The 19,621-nt window shown below is 43.9% G+C and overlaps 1 protein-coding gene across 3 annotated transcripts in view; it reads right to left on the reverse strand.

Moving 5' to 3' along the window:
* PPM1B (protein phosphatase, Mg2+/Mn2+ dependent 1B) overlaps positions 1–19,621 on the reverse strand; it is an 87,785-nt gene that overhangs the window by 40,587 nt on the left and 27,577 nt on the right. For 2 of the 3 annotated variants that reach the window (XM_006125464.5, XM_006125463.4), the window contains exon 2: positions 15,081–15,220. The gene's annotated coding sequence lies outside the window, so the exon portion shown is untranslated. Of the gene's footprint in view, positions 1–10,989; positions 11,092–15,080; positions 15,221–19,621 lie in introns of all 3 variants that reach the window. The other variant, XM_075925420.2, reaches the window with a different exon arrangement.

Below are 19,621 nucleotides of genomic sequence, written 5' to 3' on the forward strand. Positions count from 1 at the left end.
CTCCTCTGATGTCCTGACTCCTGCCCTTCTCACTGCTCTCAGACTTCATGAGACCTGCCCCCCTAAACCAGCCCTTCTTTCCCCCCTGTGCCCACTCCTCCAGTAGCCCTACTCTGATCATGTGAGCTACCCCTCCTCATCCCCTCTCCTAAAACCTCCCTCTACACACCTGCCCCACCTCTCTCTTCTGGTGCTGGTCCCTCCCCTGCAGGTGTCTGCTCTTCTGCTTCACACTCAGAATCCCTTGGCACCTGCACCCTCCTGGTGCCTCCCCCTTCCCTCAGTGCCTCTGCCCCCTATGCTCTCTTTTTCCCTGATACCCACCCCCTCACCACCCTCTGCCCCCGTTACCCTCATGCCCCTGTGCCCTCACAGATGTCTTGCTCCATCCCCACCTTCCTCATGCCCACCCCTTCTTTCAAGCCTTCTCCCAGCACCTCCTCCTCCAGCCCCCCAGTGCCCTTACCCTCTCCTCTCCCAGCATCACCCTATCAGCCCTCCCACTGACACCTCCCCTCCTGCCCTTTTCCTCATTGTCTGTACTTGGCCCCCTGGCATTTGTCTCTCCTGCATCCCTGTCCCTTGGTGACTTCCCCTTTCTTCTTCTCCTGACCTCCTCCCCTCCCCTCCCCTCCGCACAAGCCCCTTCCCCTCCCCCAGAGCCAGCTCTAGGTTTTCTGCTGCCCCAAGCAAAACATTTTTGCCCGCCCTGCCCCCCCCCCCCCGTCGTCTTTTACACATTTGCATTTTGCAATGGGTTCTTTTTTTGTTTGCTTTCGTTTTTGTCCCGGCATTTTAGCCCTATAAATAGCAAATATTATTTTCATTCGTTTTTTTCCATAAAGGCAAAGGCGCTTCAAGTGAACTCCCCCTTTCACTCACTGCTGGGTCACAGCAGCCTTTTCCCTGCCCTGTCCAGCCCCTCCCTGTGGACAAGTACCTTTCACTCCCGACTCACAAGGGGAGCAGGGTGCGAGGACAGCACAGAGCCAGAGGGGCGCAGGGATCGGATCGGGCCGCGCCACCCATAGTGCGGGCTTCGGCCAGCCCGTCACAACGGCCCACCGGGCCAGTCCGTCCCTGCACTCGCCAACTGGTAAAATCTACTCACCACGGGCGAGCGCGCGAGTGTATTTGTCGAGACCCAGAGGATAATACTCCAAGCAGGACAGGTTAGGCATTTTAGATTGCACTACTCAAAGAGTTAAATTTAAACATAATACAGAAATAAAAATGATGAATGAATAGATCAGTCAAAAAACTAAAATAACACTTAGAAAGAAGAATTAAGAAGGAACATCATCACAAATCTGTGTGGGAAGGAGTGTGTGTCAGAAGACACTGTGTGTGCTGTATGAAAGCGTTACAAACACATACAAGTAAGTGTGTGTGTGAAAGCAGAGCACTGCCTTTTTCACCCCAATATCATTATCATATATATATGACACACACACACACACACACACACACACATAAATAAAATAAAATATGAATTATCACCCCTAATATCATCATCTCATAGAAACTAACCTCCCTGCCCCACCCCCCACCCCCCGTTCTAAAATCTGATTTGTCAATTTTGTGCGTGTTCGCTTTCTTCTGATTATACGGTCATGCCAATTTTCTTCCACAATTTGATCTTAGGAAGTGTGTCTGGCCCATGAAAACTCATCACCTAATAATCCATCTTGTTAGTCTTTAAAGTGCTGCATAATCCTGTCTTTTGTTTCAGCAAGACCAGACTAACACGACTACATCTCTATTACTACACTGCCCCTTTAAATATGCTGCCTCCATTTCAAGTATGTTTCCCTTTTTAGTAGAGCTGCTTGTTCAGAAACAGCAGCAGCCACCAGCAAGCTCCCTCAATCCTGAATCATGTCCTGTCTCCTGCCCCCCTTTCTGTGGAGATGGAATAAAGGGCGGTAGGAGGGGGACACCATGACATCAACAGCCTCTCCCCACATGCCACTCTTCATAGGAAGCAGACTCCAAAGCAAAGGACAGGAGCAATATGGCAGTGGCAGGAGGGACACCTCAAGTGCATGACACTTGACATCTTGCTGGACAGCCACCCAGCCATGAAACTTTGGGGGAAACTTAGCTCCTGTGTGTGTAAGCAATTCCAATTTTTAACTTCTCCAAAACACATTTCTTAAACTAATTTTGGGTGCAATTTAAAATTCAAAATATATATTTCCTAAATTAAAATTATTATGCTGAAAAGAAACCAGCTCTTTCACAGTACTAAGAAAAATCAAGCAGAACTAAATAACTAAATGGATATAAGGACAGCAACTTTTTAAGATGATGGCAGATAATTTACTCCAAATAATGAACTTCGAGCTCATACAAATTCCTTTTAAACAATGCCATTTTACTCAACTTATTTTAGATAGAAGTAGTATATTTCACTCTAATTATCACAATGCTTTTAATACTATAGTGAGAAACAACATTAATTATTGTTCTAGTTATGCTGTACAGTCTTACTCTATAGATTTATTTTCCAAGCCATTTGTTTGCATTACCATTCCCTTCAGCACAAAATTTTCAAGTTCAACAAAGGGTCAAGCCAGAGTTGATAGAAACTCTTTAGGACTAAATGACATAATTCAGCTCCACCCTTTTCCAAAATGGTCTATAATATTGTCCGGAGGCAGATACAGTCAGATCTGAATAACAGATAAATCAAGGCAGAGTTTTCTGTAATCATCCTTGAGGGGCCAGGTGCATGAATGGTGGAGTATTTACTGTAGGAAGAAATGTGAATAAGTGGAAATTTACAATAAGGAATATTTATCTTCAAGCTCTAATTTAAAGTGCCTTTTTTTTAAAAAAAAAAAAACACTCATGGTCTCCTCTTTCATTCTAAGACCAGATTATCTTGTGCTGCAAGGTAAAAACATGTCCCTGCAATGTTATATTATTAAACCTTCAATGTACTCATAGACTTTGCCTATTAATTATACAATCCTCACATATATTGCATACGAAAACCTTTTCAGCTAATTTTTTTTCATTAAGCAGAGTACTGAATGCTATTCATTCAGTAGTATTGTGACAATTTCACACTAGATATTTCAAGTTACTAACTTCTGTGTTTTGCCCTTAATATTCTAAAAGGCATGTCTGGTAATTTTAAAAACCCCACCCCCAGATTATTATCTTAATTTTATGTAATAAATACCTTCCGTATTCAGAAGTTCATTTAACCATAACAACTGTAACACAATAATGAGGATGTGTGATAAGGATGTCAAGTATTGATTAATTTACTAGTTGAGTATTCGATGGACTTTATCAACTACGAGACTAGTCATTAAGGAAGGGTGCTTTAAGCACTCACTTCTGGCTCATGCTGCTGCTCTGCACTCTTAAAGGGACAGAGAGGAGCCGATGGGCAAAGGCTCATTCTCTGGTCCCCGGCTGGGTCTCAGGACAACTCATAGACTTTAAGGTCAGAAGGGACCATTATTATCAGCTAGTATGACCCCCTGCACAATGCAGGCCACAGAATCTCACCCACCCACTCCTGGAATAATCCTCTCACCTATAACTCAGATACTGAAGTCCTCAAATGATGATTTAAAGACCCCAAGATGCAGAGAATCCTCCAGCAAGTGATCCATGCCCCATGCTACAGAGGAAGACGACTCTCAGGCTGCCATTCTGCATTTTTAAGAGGGATGCAGCCGAGGCAGCTTCCCCCCCCCCAAAAAAAAAAAAACAAAACAAAACACACATCTCTCTCAGGCTTATGCTGAGACAGACCTGAAGCAGACAGGCTGACGCTGCTATGTCCCTTTAAAAGGACAGAGGGGCAGCGTAAGGGAGGTCAGGGGGACGGCTACCACTGCCGTGTCCTGCTTAAAAGAGCAGAGGGGCAATGTGAGAGGGGGCTAGCTGCCTCTGTTGTGTCCCTTTCAAAAATGCAGGGTGGCAGTGTGAGGGTTGTCCTGAGACTCAGCAGGGGACAGAGAGCAGGCTCCTCTCTGTCCCTTTAAGAGTGCCAAGTGGTGGGGGGACAAGGGGGTGATGGAGTAGTCGATAGTACTCTCCGATAAGCTCCTGCTTATCGGGTAGTCAACTACTCCTTCACATCTCTACTGTGTGAGCTACGAAAATGCCAGAGATATGGCCTTTCTAAAGAGTTAGGTTTACAACTTCACTTTTTGTGTGTGATTTTTTTAACCAAAATCCAGATAATTGATGAAGGATGAAAGGCTTTACTATGCTCTCCCATGAAAGCCATTGCCTTGGAAATGAGCACTGAGACTCTCTCTGGAGCAATATGTAATACATTTGCTGATGTAGGGGAGGCACCGAAATCCCTGGTTGGATTATCTCATTGGTGAAAAATTTCATCACGTCATGGAGTTCTCATTCATGGTCAGACACAAGTTTCCCACAGAGAGAATCCAAAAATCACAGTCCCTGGAATACAGACTGCTCACAACAGGACCTTGTGTGCACTGTAACAATCCCACAATCAAAATGCTTCTGCACAATGTGCTGGTAAATATTGTTATGTATCCCACATTACAGTGTTATGGGATGGCAGAGCAGATCCCTGCATATCTTGGGATTCCCCCTCAGTTCTCCCACAGCCTCAGTTGCTGGGAGCAGCAGCACAAGCAGCTTTGTAAGCCAACAATTCCCAACCACTATCAACAAAGGAAGAGGAAAAGAAAAAAGTCTCTCGTAAGCATGTAAGATTTTTATTGCTAAAACTGGGCATTTTTCTCAATGAATGTCACATTACGGTATTTACGCTCTCACAGTTTGTCGCCAAAAAGCAGTTTTAAATCACAAAAACTTAGTAGTGTAGATAAGGCCCAACTATCTACAATGCTAAAACAGTTGGGGGTAGAGATGTGAACAACTAATCGACTAACCGATAAGCAAATGCTTATCGGATAGTCAACAGGCTAGTAGACTAGTCCCCCCCATCCGCTCCACTTGCTGCCTCTATCAGAAACAGGCAGGGCGGGAGGGGAACAAAAAGGGGTACTTCAAAGTGGCAGTGTCACATGGAGCCTGGGGCCAGACCTTGGGCTCCACAGAGTGCTGCCACTTTGAAACACCACATGCAGCACAGGGACAGATGGGGTGTCCCCAGGCTCTCCACAGTGTTTCAAAGCGGCAGTGCTCCACGTAGTCCGGAATCAGCAAGGAAGGCCCCAGCTGATCCTGGGCTCCATGGGGCACTGTCGCTTTGAAATGCCAAGAGGAGCCTGACGATGGGCTTCCCACGGTGTTTCAAAAGCAGCAGTTGACTCCAGGCTCCACACGTCTGCCACTTTGAAACACTGCTTGCAACCTGACGCAGGCTTCCCGTGGCATTTCAAAGAGGCAGCGCTGCATGGAACCAAGGGTCTGAGGGGGAGTCCCCAGCTGACCCCGGGCTCCAGGCAGCACTGCCACTTTGAAATGCCATGGGGAGAACAGAGCCAGAGGGGGACCCTAGCGCTGTTGCCACACTTCAAAGGCACAGATGCCCTATTGACTAATATAAGTCAATGCAAACTGCATTGACTATTCAGTTAGTCAGTTACTCAAAATTTAACATCCCTAGTTGGGGGAGGGAGACTGAAGTGTGTTAAAGAATAATGAAATGATACCAGTAGCTCTGTCTCAGAACATTCGGTGGTGAGAAGCAACTAAGGGAATGGTCAGTCTACCCTGCCCTTTCATGCATGGACCAACGAATACTACTACATTCAAATCGTCCAGCTTCAGATGCATGGAACATGTATTTATATCCCTCTGTGGACTACAATAGATATTTATCACTGAAAAAAGAATTTTGCACTTGTTACCATAATTGCTAATAAAATCAGCTTTAAATGCCCTGGTACATCACATGGAGTTACAGCATCTGCAATCTCGGTGGCTGATCCCCTCACTTCAAGAACACCAGTGCTTCAAAAGAGGCCTTGCACTGGTAGTTCCATTACCCTGTACTGGAACAATAGTGCCAACAGCCTCAAATGCTGATGTACAGTCCATGTAAGGCTCCCCACCAATAGGAGTTTGGTTCCTGAAGAGCTGACTTAGATGAATGCTGGACCATCAGTTTTAATGATCCTACTTAAAAGGAGAAAGTGACTGTTTTTGTGAAAAGTAACTTAGTGGATTTCCCCCCCCCCCCCCGCAAAGTATGCTTGTCTCTCAAACCATCAGGATTGTGTATTACAAAAGTTGTTGTTTTTTTTAATTTTATACTTCAGAATATTCAAAATATTAGATTATTGCTTGGGGGCATTTAGGATTTTGTGCAAAAATGTATTAAAGGAAAAGATTGTAATAAGGCCTATAGCTAAGTTGCTTATCACTTTACATTAGAAAGCCCCTATTTTCTGATATGTTTGCCAAACATGGGCTGAAATTGTGCATGTTTCCCATCTCAGATGTAACTGAACATTTTTTAGGATGTTTCAGCAAAAAATACAGTTTTTAAAATGGCAAAACTGCTTAATTTTTTTAAACTATACTTCTCTGAAAGTAATCTTTTATTGCATTCCCAATGTGTTATAATGTGCTTTTTATACAAGGCTATCCAATTTTTTTGCCACCATGCATGTTGATTTTTTTTCTTTTAATATTATGCATTCTGGTCACTTGACATACTGTGAAGATAAATACAGGACCATTGGTGTTACACAAATGTTGATGGGTTTAAATGCTGTCCTCTAAAAAGTGCTTGTAAAATACTTCAAGATCTTTGATGAAAGGCACCAAAGAAGAGCAAAACTATTATTCTCCATCATCACCAGCTGCTATGATATTACAGAGAAACAATTATAGTTATTGAGATACAGGCAGTCCCCGGGTTACGTACAAGATAGGGACTGTAGGTTTGTTCTTAAGTTGAATCTGTATGTAAGTCGGAACTGGTGTCCAGATTCAGCAGCTGCTGAAACTGACCGCCAGTTCTGACTTACATACAGAATCAACTTAAGAACCCCAAGCGCCCCCAAGTCAGCTGCTGCTGAAACTGATCAGCGGCTGATTCCAGGAAGCCTGGGGCAGAGCAACTCTGCCTCCGGCTTCCTGTAGTCAGCGCTGGTCAGTTTCAGCAGCGGCTAAATCAGGACGCCTGGGGCAGAGCAGCTGGGGTGCTGCTGGGTTGCTCCTTTGCAAAGCCGTGGGAAAGCCAGCAGCGGAGCAGTCCAGGCGCGCCTGGGCTGCCTCGCTGCCCGAGCCCCCCCGCAGCTTTGCAAAGCCGCAGGGAAGCCAGCAGCAGAGCAGCACCTGAGCTGCCCGAGCCCCTCCGCGGCTTTGCTCTGCGTCTTCCTGGTCTGCAGACCAGGGAGACGCAGAGAAAGCCCCAGAGTACACGGGCGGCAGGACCGCGAGGTCCCGCAGTCCATGTACTCTGGGGCAGCCCCGTTCGTATCTGCGGATCCGACATAAGTCGGATCCGCGTAAGTCGGGGACTGCCTGTATATAAAAACCACTATGTATTGAGAACTATATAGAATGAAACACAAAGAAATTGCTATGACACTTGCAAACACAAGAAAAAAAGGTGTGCCAACCATCCAACATGGGCAGTAAGAAGTAACAGAGCGTAGGGCCAGCGGTGCCTCATATACACAACATCAGTGCAGGACTCCAGAGGAAACCAGGGCTGGACCTAAAGATACTGCTAAGGCAAACAATTTCAAAACAGTCTGTATGGGTATGTACACACCTAGAATAGAATCCACATGAAAAAGAACTTGAACTATCACTTCCTATACAGCCATTTTACACAGTCTAATTTTATTGGTTGCAAGGACAGTAGGAGAGAGATTCATATGTCAAGAACAATCAAGGATAAATTATTTGGCATGACTGTCACTTTTATTCAAAGATTCTGTAAGTCACATGCTAGTTTGGGTATTTGTATCTGAAAGGCTCTCTGTGGTACTGCAGAGGAAACTGATGTACATGTGTTGGAAGAGCCCTTAAAATCCTGAATAGTTGTGGCTTGGGAACTGGATTCTCTGTATCCTCCTACTTTATACAACTTAAATTAAGGAGATATTCACCAGTATGCTTCTGCTGCCTTGTACTGTTCTGACATTGCAATGAAACCAGCCTCACTGATTAGTGTGCTTTGCCTGATCTGGTGCACCAGTGAATTACCTTAAGTTTCTTTCTTTTATTTTTGACAATTTATGTTCATACTACATATCTTCAAATCTTGACAAATAGTGTCTGGACGCTTTCTGTGTTTATTATTTGGGACTTCAGTTTTTAAAAAGCTGAGGAAATTCCCAGACAAAGTTTAACATATAACTATGGTTAGCTGTGCATCAGCACAAGAAAGTTATAATTATGGCAAAAACAAGCATCATAAAAATCAGGAAATTCAAAGTTAAAATGTTACATGAAAAGGAAACCAAAACACATTAACCTAGTTAATGCATAGTTATGGGGTGCATAGTTAAGGGACCCAATCAACCTTAATCTGCTTTACACTGAAGCTAGGAGGGGAATTGTTAAAATCCAATATGCCTTTAAAACCAATTTAATCTGGGGCCATAAACATGTGCCTTAATTGTGATTACTGCATGACACCATGATAGAGCAGGAGATTTAGGTAGCTAGATTCAATAGCACAGACAGCCTTGAAATGAACCTTGAAATAAATAGTGTTTTCAGTGGGGAGCCAATACAAAAAAAATTCAGCACTGATATGATCTCTGTTGCTAAGCACACAGGCTGTTGCTGTATTTTGTACTAGTTCAAGCTTTTTCAAGATTTATGGCTTCATGCTCAGATACAAATTGCAATAATCAACCCATCACAAACGCATATACTGCTGTGATCAGACAGGAGGGGTGCACAAAGTGTGCATTTGTGGCCTCCATGAATATTTGGGCATCCAACAAGCCCTTAGACGTCCCATGTAAGACCCAAGACTGTGCAATGATTTGGCAATCTGAAGGTAGTGACCCTCAACAGTAGGAGACATTACTGACAAGGTAAGTTCTTTATTGCACTTCCTCTTTTTACCATAATCAGCCTTACAATTAGGTTCAGCTTTAGCCAGGTTTCCTTGATTAAGGCAGTCTGGAAGTTGGGAGATAGTACCATTTACACATGAGGTAAAAGGATTTGTAGAAACTCCTTGGCTGCGTCTAGACTGGCATGATTTTGCAGAAATACTTTTAACGGAAAAGTTTTTCCATTAAAAGTATTTCCACAAAAGCACATCTAGATTGGCACGGATGCTTTTGCACAAAAAGTGCTTTTGTGTAAAAGCATCCGTGGCCAGTCTAGACGCGATTTTGTGCAAGAAAGCCCCGATCGCCATTTTAGCCATCAGGGCTTTTTTGCGCAAAACAGTTCTTCCCTGTTTACAGTAGCCCTCTTGAGGAAGTATTCTTGCGCAAGAGGGCTTTTTCCCACCGAGCGGGAGCGTCAAAGTATTTGCACAAGAAGCACTGATTTTGTACATTACAAAGTCAGTGTTCTTGCGCAAATTCAAGCAGCCAGTGTAGACAGCTGGCAAGTTTTTGCCAGTCTAGATGCACCCCTTGTGTTTATGAATCAGATGACGTTTTTATAGCCAATACTCAAGCTTGGTACTGGGTGTCTCTGTGGTGGATAGAGGTTCTGTATCCCTTTCCAGAATCTCTTTACACACGGATGAGAAAAAACATAATACCCCTGTATAGGTGGGGTGTAGCACGGAGATAGCTGCCAAGTGTATATTGAGGGAACTATTTGATAGGCCTGTATCCCACAGATGGAGAATATACTCTAGTAGTCTAGTATGTCCACTATCCCTGCCTGAGTGGATCCCATGGTTGAGCTGCAGTCCAGGCTTCGAACTAGACCCACTTCTGCAGATAAGTCCGTCTCGTATCAGGTCTCCTAGAGTTGATCAGGATACCTCTGACCCTACGAGACAACATTATCTCATTCTTTGAGAGCCACAAACCCTGGAGTTTAAAGAAACATTGTTATGTTATGTACACCTGCAAGATAGATAGCTGAGATGTCATTGTGTTGAATGCATCATTTCCAAGCTTGAGTGCTTCCTTGCAGAGGGAGGGAAATCTGAGATTTCCTTGGTGATTTATGTAAAATATACAGGTCAGATTAAATCCAACATGACCTTTGGGTGGGTGTTCTTAATAAAAGGCAGATGTTCCTGCCAGCCCTTAGCTCCAAAAGAAGAAAGGTCTTTTGCAATGAACTTTGTAGCTGTGCAGGAAATCTTGCGTACGATGCTTGTATTGAGATGTGGAAATAGACATCTTGTAAGTCAAGGACTGGAAATCAATCTCAAGGCTCTAAAGATGGAATAATTGCTGCTGTCGTGACGATCTTGAAAGTTTGGGGCTTCTTTGTATTTAAAGACCTTAGATATAGAATGAGGCTCCACCCTCCCTTCACACTAGGTATGAGGAAATAATAGGAGTACATCCCCTTGTTCCTGAGTTGCACCAGGACTGGTTCAATAGCATTAAAAAAATATAGAGATTTCCTAACGAAGTAGGTTTGCATAAGAAGGGTCTCTGAAGCAGGATAGGAAAGGAGGGTTAGAATAAGAGACATTAATCGAATGGCATAACTTCAAATTAATCACCAGGACCCATCTGTCAGAAGTGGAACAAATGCAATAAACAGTACCAGATGTCTTCTGAAGGAAGCTGACAGGTAAGTAGAGGGTAGCTGACGTTGCAAGGTAGAATTGTTTAGGTCCTCAACCAACCCACCAAAAATGTTTGCAAGAAGTGGTTCTAGAGGTAGTGAACTGGGTGGTGCAAAGTGCTTTTGAGCCCCTCTTCTCTTACACTGCAGCTCACAACAGCACTGAGATGGTAGCTATTGTGTGGCCCAAAGATGCAACTCTTTAATACTGCAATGTAGTTCCTAGGGAGCATAATGTGGTCAAGAAATCCTTCAGGATGGTGTGCAAAGAATCTGTCTTCTCTGCCAAGAGTTTGGGCCCTTCAAGTTGGAAGTCAAAAAGGCGAAGCTTACCTCAGTACCAGTCTCAAAGACTGGGCAAGCTGCTGTATCAGCTCCTTCCACTGTTGTCTCTAGAACCAGTCTGCTTGTTAACGGATTCTCTTCAAGGATGGCCTGAAATTGCGACATTTGTGTCTCCAGTAAATGTTCCAGAAACACACTGAATTTCCCATAATTAATAAAATGGTATTTGACCATAAATCTGATAATTTGCAACTCTAATAGTAATGTCTCCGACAAATCCATCATCCTGCCATACCCAATTGTATGTGGTAGAGTTGTTATTATGTTGCTTCCTTCATGCATTAGCCATATCCACTACTATGCAGTTGGGTTGTAGATGTTGAAACAAGAAGTCAGCCACTTTGGAAGCGATTGAGAGGAAGAGGGAATTCCTATTGCTTTTTTGAGGGTAGATCTGCTGCTGGTTCATGAAATGGAGGCTGGTGTCAGATGACTTTGATAGGATCTAAAATCTCCACATTAATTGGGGAAGGGTAAATTCTGAATGAAGAGGAGTTGTGAAGAATATATCCCGCAACTCATGATGTATGTCTGCCACCTCCTGTACGGGAATCTGCAGCTCATCTACCACCCTCTGGACAAGATCCAGAAAGTTCTTTAAATCATCACTTAGGCTTTGTCTACACTGAATATGCTAATGAAATGCTGATTAGCATATTGTTGTGCTTCATTTGCATAATCTAGTCAAGCCATTTTTGTGCAAGGGGTTTTTGCACAAAAACAAGCAGCATGGCCGTTTCCTTTTTGCACAAACCACCCTTTTTAAAAACCTTGCAAAAGGATCTTGTGCAAAAAGGGTTTTTTGTGCAAAAAGGAACTGGCCCAGAGCTTGTTTTTGCGCAAAAATGGCTCAGATTATGCAAATAAAGTGTGACAATATGTTAATCGGTGCTTCATTTCCATACTCTGACAGCAAAAACTGGCAGCATAGACATAGCCTCAGAGTTGGAGAAGGAAGAGGCGAGGCAATACAATCTCATCTGATGGAGATAAGTCTTTTGGAGAGCTAGCTTCCTCTTCAAGCCCTTCTTCCGGTTCTGAAAAAGCCTCCTCCTCTAGCTAAAGGTCTCCTACAGCCTAGCCTGGCTGTCCAGAATTCATCAGGTGGACTCCCAACAATGCACAGCCACAATGTGTGTGTGTGTATATATATATTGACCAAAGATAGCAATAAGGCAGTGGGAAGAGCAAGCATGGATGAAGGGTACCAGCGGCTGGTACCACGATTATGGGTTGGTGTGATGGAATTGAGGAGAATCATTGTATTGTGATGGTGGGCCATGACGAGGGGCCAGCAAAATTACTTCCTCCAGGCTACTCTCAGACTTGTCACTGAATAAGGGCAGCATTGAATAGGGTATTGGCGGTATATAGCCGGATGCCAAGAGCGATTTCAGGTGCCTTAATGTCCTCGGTATTGAGGCTCTGGTACTGAGTAATGACGATTGTGATCCTTTCCCAACCACCAGATCCTCCAGGGTAGCAGAGTTCATGATACCCTGAGCTCACTTGGTATTATGCAGGATTGGCACTTTTATCCATGGTACTTTTAATCTGTAACAGTGGTTTAGAACAGATGCGTAACACTCCCTAGATGGGAGTTTTCACACCTGGTACCAAAAGTTCTCTCTGTACCACTCTTTTAGAGATGGCATGGTAATTGTCTTTCCCTGGGTACCAGGATTCTAAAGCTTCACTTGATACCCCAGAGGAGTGTCTGTGGAATATTGTCACTACCAATTGTTGGGAAGGTGCAGAGCACTCCCTTGATGGGAGTTTTTTCCACAGCTGGTACCAAAAGTTCTCTGTGCCACTTTTTAGAGATGGTGCGGTAATTGTTTATCATCTTACCATTGTCTACGGGCTTGTGGCCCTGGCTTCTCAGGTGGAACACAGTTCGGGATGGGGGGGGGGGGTAGAAATACAGCACACCGCCTTCTGAGTACAGAATTTCAGAGCTGCTGGTGCTATGGGTACAGAGGTGAATGCACTGGAGAGCCCCTCTGGCTGGCCAATGACTCTGAGCCCTTTTTACAAATCTTTAAGGAGGGAATCTTCTAAGATTTTTTTTCTTAAATAACTCTTTGAAGTTAAAGCCTCCAGGGATGATCCTTCTATACCAGAGTCCTCTGGAGACTGAAATGCCTTCCCCATAAGGAGTTTTAACTTCAGATCCCAGTCCCCACGAGTGCGCCATTTTAGCTGTGGTCAGATGAAGCATTTCTGCAAGACTCTCAGAGGCATCAGATTCAGTGAGAATATCTAGCTGTTTCAGGAACTACTTGCACGCGAGGCACCTCTTAGAGCTGTGAGAGATGAGCACACCCATGGGCAAGAGGAATATCAATTTCTAGCAAGAAGGAATGCAGACAAAAGGTCTTCTTTCTTCTTTTTTTTTTTTTTTAAACCAAGGGCAAAAGTAACTTACAACAGTACCTGTAAGAAATGTATCACCAACCACCTCCTTCTCCCTGTCCTAAAAAGTGGGGACAGGGGAGAGATTGTCATAGGACACTACCTGTCAGAAGTAAGTGTGGAGTGGAGTGTGAGGGGGCTCAAGGAAGAAGGTTGAGGTTGGGGGGGGGCCGCACAGGAATTGCAGCAGGGGGCTGGGGACAGAAATGCAGGAGCCAGAGTTAGAGTGTATGAGGAGGGGCTCAGAACAGGAGGCTGGGAGTGTGTGTGTGGGGGGGGAAGGAATTAGGGGGCTGTAGGAGTGGGGGGAGGGGCGGGGCAAAGATGCCATCAGGAGTGGGGAAGCCCTGCAGCTGCACTTATCCCGGTCGCTGTGTGGTTTTCTCCTATGTGTCATAACTAGGGAGTGAGGGAAAAAGGCTGCAGAGCCTGCTACGTTCCTCACTCCTGGCTGCCCAAGAGTGGGGCAGAGGAACACAGCAAGCTCTGTAGTACTTTGCCCTCACTCCCTAGTCACAGCAAACAGGAAGAAAAAAAAACCACACACACAGCAACTGACTAAGTGTAGCTAGAGCCTCTCCAACTCCGCCCCCTTCCCCTCCGAAAAGGCAGCGGCAATAGGGAGCTCAGGGCTGAGGGAGTCCCAGACAGGGTGCGCCCTCAGCAGTCTCCCTAATCTACTTGGCTGCCTACTTCTAGCACTGCAGGAAGCCAAGAGCTGGGTTGGGAGTGCCCTCTCCTAGTAGTCAAATGTCCCAGCCACCTGGCTACTTGCCAGAGTGCTGCACTGGGGCACAACAGCTTACTTTCACCTCTGTTTTAAACTGGAAAAAAAAATAAAAATTAATTCTTCCAAATATGGTGAGGAGAGGAGAGTGGGAAGATGTCCCCAGAGAGGATGTAAAATATAAACTTTTCTCTCTTTCCTTGGCTTTTTCCCCCCCAGAGTAAAAAAAGGAAACACTACTAGGGAGAACAAAAACAAAAACAACTGCTATTTATGTTAATGATACGCATAAGAAAGAGACAACTGCTTGCTCCATTGGAGGCCAAAGGCAGTTGAGAAGGAAGTGGGGAGGTTTCACCAATGCAGTGCAAGATGACCTCACAAACCAGGAAGGTGGGAGAGTACATGTAAGGGCTCAAAGAAGGCTGCTACCAAAAATCTCCAATACGTTGAAACACTCTAGTCTGGCACTCTCCAATCCAGCATCATCTGTGGTCCAGCATGATTTTAGTTAGCTGGATGTCTACATATCATGGGTGTGGCTAAATTGCCTGTGGTACCATAAAGTTTATTTACAACCACCAGTCCTGCCTCTCACTTTTCTGTGCTGTTGTTTAGCTTTATTTTTACCCCTAAATGTGTTCTAAGATCCCAGGAAGCAGTGGAAGAGTTATTAGACAATATTGACCTCTCATGGTTCAGTAAATTCTCTGGTTTGGCACCGGTAAGGTTCCAAGGGTGCCAGAAAAGAGGTGTTGAACACAACCTATAATGAGGCATTTATAAGGACACTACTCAAAGATAATGTCTTGTTATAAATCTAGTCAAGTTCAAGTTGAAACAAATGAACAACAAAGATTGTTACCAAGTCACCAAGGAAAGATTTCAGCTTACCTTCCCATTAAACCTTCCCCAAACCAGGAGAATTCATTCTTACCTGTTAACTGAATGTCTAGTCAATTCCTCCAGCATTCATCAAGGTTTACATTCCTCCTGCCAACAGGTACAGAACAAAGTAACTTGGAAAACCTTGAGATACCAGTGCACAAAGCAACATCTGCTTTACTCGGAAATTTCCTAGAGAGAGGGAGGGAAAAGAAAGTAGTTTTATGCTCAGACAGGTAAAAAAAGAAGCAACAGATTTTCAAGCCTAGAACAGGATGTTTTTTTGTTGCACTGGCTGTATTAAAACTGCAATACCGATTGTCAAAAACATTAGTATAACCTGTTAACCAAAATCTTTGATTCTCTGGTCCAGCAGCATCTGTGGACCAGAAGGACCACGGATGTTTTAGGATCAGTAAGCCCCAGTGCCCAGGAGCGCAAACCACGCCCCCAGGGACTTCCAGTCCGGCACGGGAGAAACAGGGTCACAGAGCTCTGGTTGGGCAGGGCAGCAGTGGGACCGGTAAGCCCCTATCCTCAGCAGGGATCCCCAGTTGGGCAGGGGAGAAGCGGTGCCATAGAGGCTAGGGAGCTCCATCCCTGGGGAGCCCTGGCTGGGTGGAGCAGCAGCAGGACTGGTGAGTGGCAAAAGTGGGGCAGCCGGCAAGCCCTGTCCCCAATGATCTCCAGTCAGGCAGGGGAGAAGCAGGGCCGCAGCAACTGGGGAGCCCCAGCAGGCTGGAGCCCAGTGGCAGTGGGGCTGGAACAGAGCCAACTGCAGGGAGGAGAACCATCCTCAGAAGCCAGTGGCAAGGAACGTCCCCATGCTCGGCAAATTCCCTCATCAGGGACAGGTCAGGTCCCAAGGGTGCTGAACAAGGGAGGTCCAACCTGTTGTCAAGATTCACTCAGGACAGAATACAGCTGAGGAGATTTTTTGGTTGAGTAACTGGTTTCAAGTGGTATTTGGGCATGCTTAGTTAATTTGGTTGATAAAAGGCAGCTTTCGCATTTCAACAGTCAAGGCTCTTTCTTTACTATTATCAATGTGAATTAGAAGTATTGAGATCTATATATGGGCTAGATTTTGATTTTCAAGCATAAATCCAATTCTGCTGAGACACTAGAAAGAGCGCTAAAGTGAGTATAATTAACATTTATGCTCTTTGGGACTTGGACTGTCTCTATGAGATGTTTGTAAAATGCTTACCCTTATGTGAATGGGCCCTCAAATAAATGTAAAATTACAGCCTCGCGTCACCCCAGACCTAAGGAAGAGCTTTGTGTAGGTTCAATAGTTTGTCTCTCTCAAACAGAAGTTGTTCCATAAAAGGTATCATCATCCACCTTGTCTCTCTAATACCCCGAGACTGACATAGCTACAACACTGCATAATAGATTTTTTTTAAATTAACTCCAAAATATTTTAAATGCTGTTTTCACAACAGAAAAGAAAAATTAGTAATATAAAATAATATCAAGTAATCCTATGCTGCCTTAGAGACTAACAAAAATATACAGAATCACGAGCTTCTGTGGGCAAAATCCACTTCTATCATATGAGTTAATTCTATTCTAACAGAATCCAAGATGCATATAACAGCAAGAAGTAGTAATTATCAATTGTAGGACCTATGTTATTGAGGCTAACTAGGTAGGCTGGAAGTATCCCATTCATAGCTTTTGATTCATAGCTCTCTGTAATTGCTTAGTGAAATTCCTTTGTAGAAGAATGGCTACTTTTAAATCCATAATTGGAATGACTAGGCAGGTTAAAATGTTCCCATACAGGCTTCTGTGTGTTACCATTTCTGATGTCTGATTTGTGTCCGTTGATCCTTTTCCAGATTGGCCAATATACATGGCAGAGGGGCATTTCTACCACTTGATAGCATATATCGCATTAGGATGTGCAGTTGTACGAGCCCCTGATGTGGTTAGGTCCTATGATGGGTGTCACTTGTATAGATATGTGGACAACGTTGGCAACAGGGTTTGTTGCAGGGTAGGTTCCTGGGTGAGTGTATCCAATGCTCATACAACTGCACAAGATATTTTTTCTGTGTCCACAATATCAGAATATTTACATAGCATCTGTCGTGGCCACAGGTGTGTCTGCAGCATACCCTAGGGCAAAAAGGGTAAAGTAGTCATAGCCATCCCTCAATTCCCTCACTGATTCAGAATCCTAGTAAGGTAAGATTGAAGAATCAGGGATAAAGGAATGGTCATGAGATGCACATGGCAAAACATCTTGAATAACCAGTTATTGTAAGGTTATTTTTTTGTTATTTGCCCATGTGAATCCCATTTCAGGTGACTAGCAAGCAGTGTTCCATCTGGAAGGAGGGCACTGAAGATTCTTAATTACCACTAGCTGAAGAATGAATGTAAAAATGTAATCCCAATTTCTCTCTCCGACCTGGAGGCCAGGTCCATAGCATAACATTTCACAAAAGCAAGGTTTTCTGAAACATGAAAAGGCAGCAGCCTGGGTTCTTAGTAGAATGAACCCAGAAGACAAGACAAAGAATACTAGTAATTTAATAACAGATTACATGGTGTATTTCTATATATTTAGATATTCTCTATGACAAAACAGCTTGTCCCTTAACTACTTTGATGAAGAGGAGTGTCTAGTCAGATAATAGAAGGCCTTTGCAACACCCAGAACACACTATTTCTCAAGTGGAGTGGGATTCTCAAAAGAAAACAGGAAGAAAAGAGGATTGGTTTAGGTAAAATTCAAACAATTTTGGGAATAAATTTAGGAGACCATAACACCACTTAATCTGTGGATTACTGCATCGGGAGAGAAAATACAAACACTTGGGAGTCCCTAATCCTTCTTGTTGATGTAATGTCCGCACAAAAAAAAGTCTTGAGAACAACAGTGTAAAGAGAGCACTTAAAAAGGGAACTTCAGAAGACCTTTCATGACTGTTGAGATTTTAGGAAGAAGTCAGCTCTCTAACTTGTGGGCAGAATGTGATAAATTCTTTTAAAGAGCACTAGGTAAGAGAACACAATACAACTAAACTGGAAGGTGGTGTGCTGAAAATTTTTCAAAGTGAACTCTGACTGAATAAGGGTATGTCTACACTACTCCGCTAGTTCGAACTAGCGGGGGTAATGTAGTCATCCGCAATTGCAAATGAAGCCCGGCACTGGGCACTGGGTTCGAACTAGCCGGCATTTAAAAATGGCGCCCGCCGGCTTCATGCAAATGAAGCCCGGGAAATTCAAATCCCGGGCTTCATTTGCAATTGCGGATGACTACATTACCCCCGCTAGTTCGAACTAGCGGGGTAGTGTAGACATACCCTTAGAGAGCCCTGAGATCTTTGTTGTAGAACAGTCAAGAATCTTGGGAATAGAAGCCTTCAGAAGATCCATATTGTTCTAAGCAGCCCTTATTGAGAATCAATTTTATTTGGAGGAACAGGGTTCTCTTTAGAGAAAGCTGCTCTGCAGTAATCTCTCAAACCTGTGTTAAACACTCTTCTCGTGGCACGTAACCAACCACCATCCAGGATGTCAGGTGTAATAACTTTAAATCAGAGTAGAAAATTTTATTCCGATTCTATGGTATGTCTGGGAAATTACAGTGTACATCAGGGGTTGAGCGGATATGTAACTTAGATCAGTCAGAATTGAATGGGCCAAATGGAAGTTCAGTAGAGTCTGTATGGCATTCTGTTTTATTGGTGCAGACAGAAGGCCCCGTTTCTAGGATATGAGAAAAGCATCCTATATAAATATCTTCAACTCATACATGCTCAGCAGTAGACTTCTAGGCACTATGTTCTCTTTGGCACCAAATATGTCTATGATGACAGTATCCCACTAGTGACATATTGGAATAAGGACAGATGTTTTGAGGAACCACTTGTGAATACATACAGATGTCCATTGAGCTCATCTGGGACATTCTCAAAACCTGGTGGGTAAAGGGTTATCCCATGCATCAGGCACAAATTCCAAAACTTGATTGCTTTGCAACACATTGGCAATGAGTGAACACTGTCCTCCTTACCTAATGAACTGCATACACATGGTATTTGAGAGTGTGTGAGACTAGTCTGCAAAGCCTGATTGCCTAAGTTCCAACATTTATATGAAGTCATGTATCTCCTCTTGATATTAAACTCTTTGTATCCGAGTATTTTAAGAGTGCACCAACATTTTACCCTTTAAACATCTGTGATCACTGTCGTGGAAGAGTGAGAAAAGGTACACCTCTATGCACTGCCTATGCAACAGTTTGTTGATGTCAGAGTATGAGATAAGCTCACGGAACATGTATGAGTCTCAGTCCATAAGTCTCAATAGCTCCATCATGGAAATGCACGTAGGCACGTGATCTGAGTATTAGACAACTCAAGACTGAGTGACCAGGAGATAACTGTATAGAGTGAAATGTCCTTGTAAACATATGCTCTTGCCAATTTAGTGTCTATTAAAGCCCCAACCTGTATCAGCTGAGTAGCTGAAGGGAAGATTTACTGCAGTTCACCATCAAGCCTAAATCTCTGAAAAAATAGGGACATTGTGTAGTCTTGAGGGATCACACTATGAAAATATGCATCTTGG

The sequence above is a fragment of the Pelodiscus sinensis genome, chromosome 3 (genome assembly GCF_052426305.1).
Source record: "Pelodiscus sinensis isolate ZL-2025 chromosome 3, ASM5242630v1, whole genome shotgun sequence".
Taxonomy (NCBI): Eukaryota; Metazoa; Chordata; order Testudines; family Trionychidae; genus Pelodiscus; species Pelodiscus sinensis.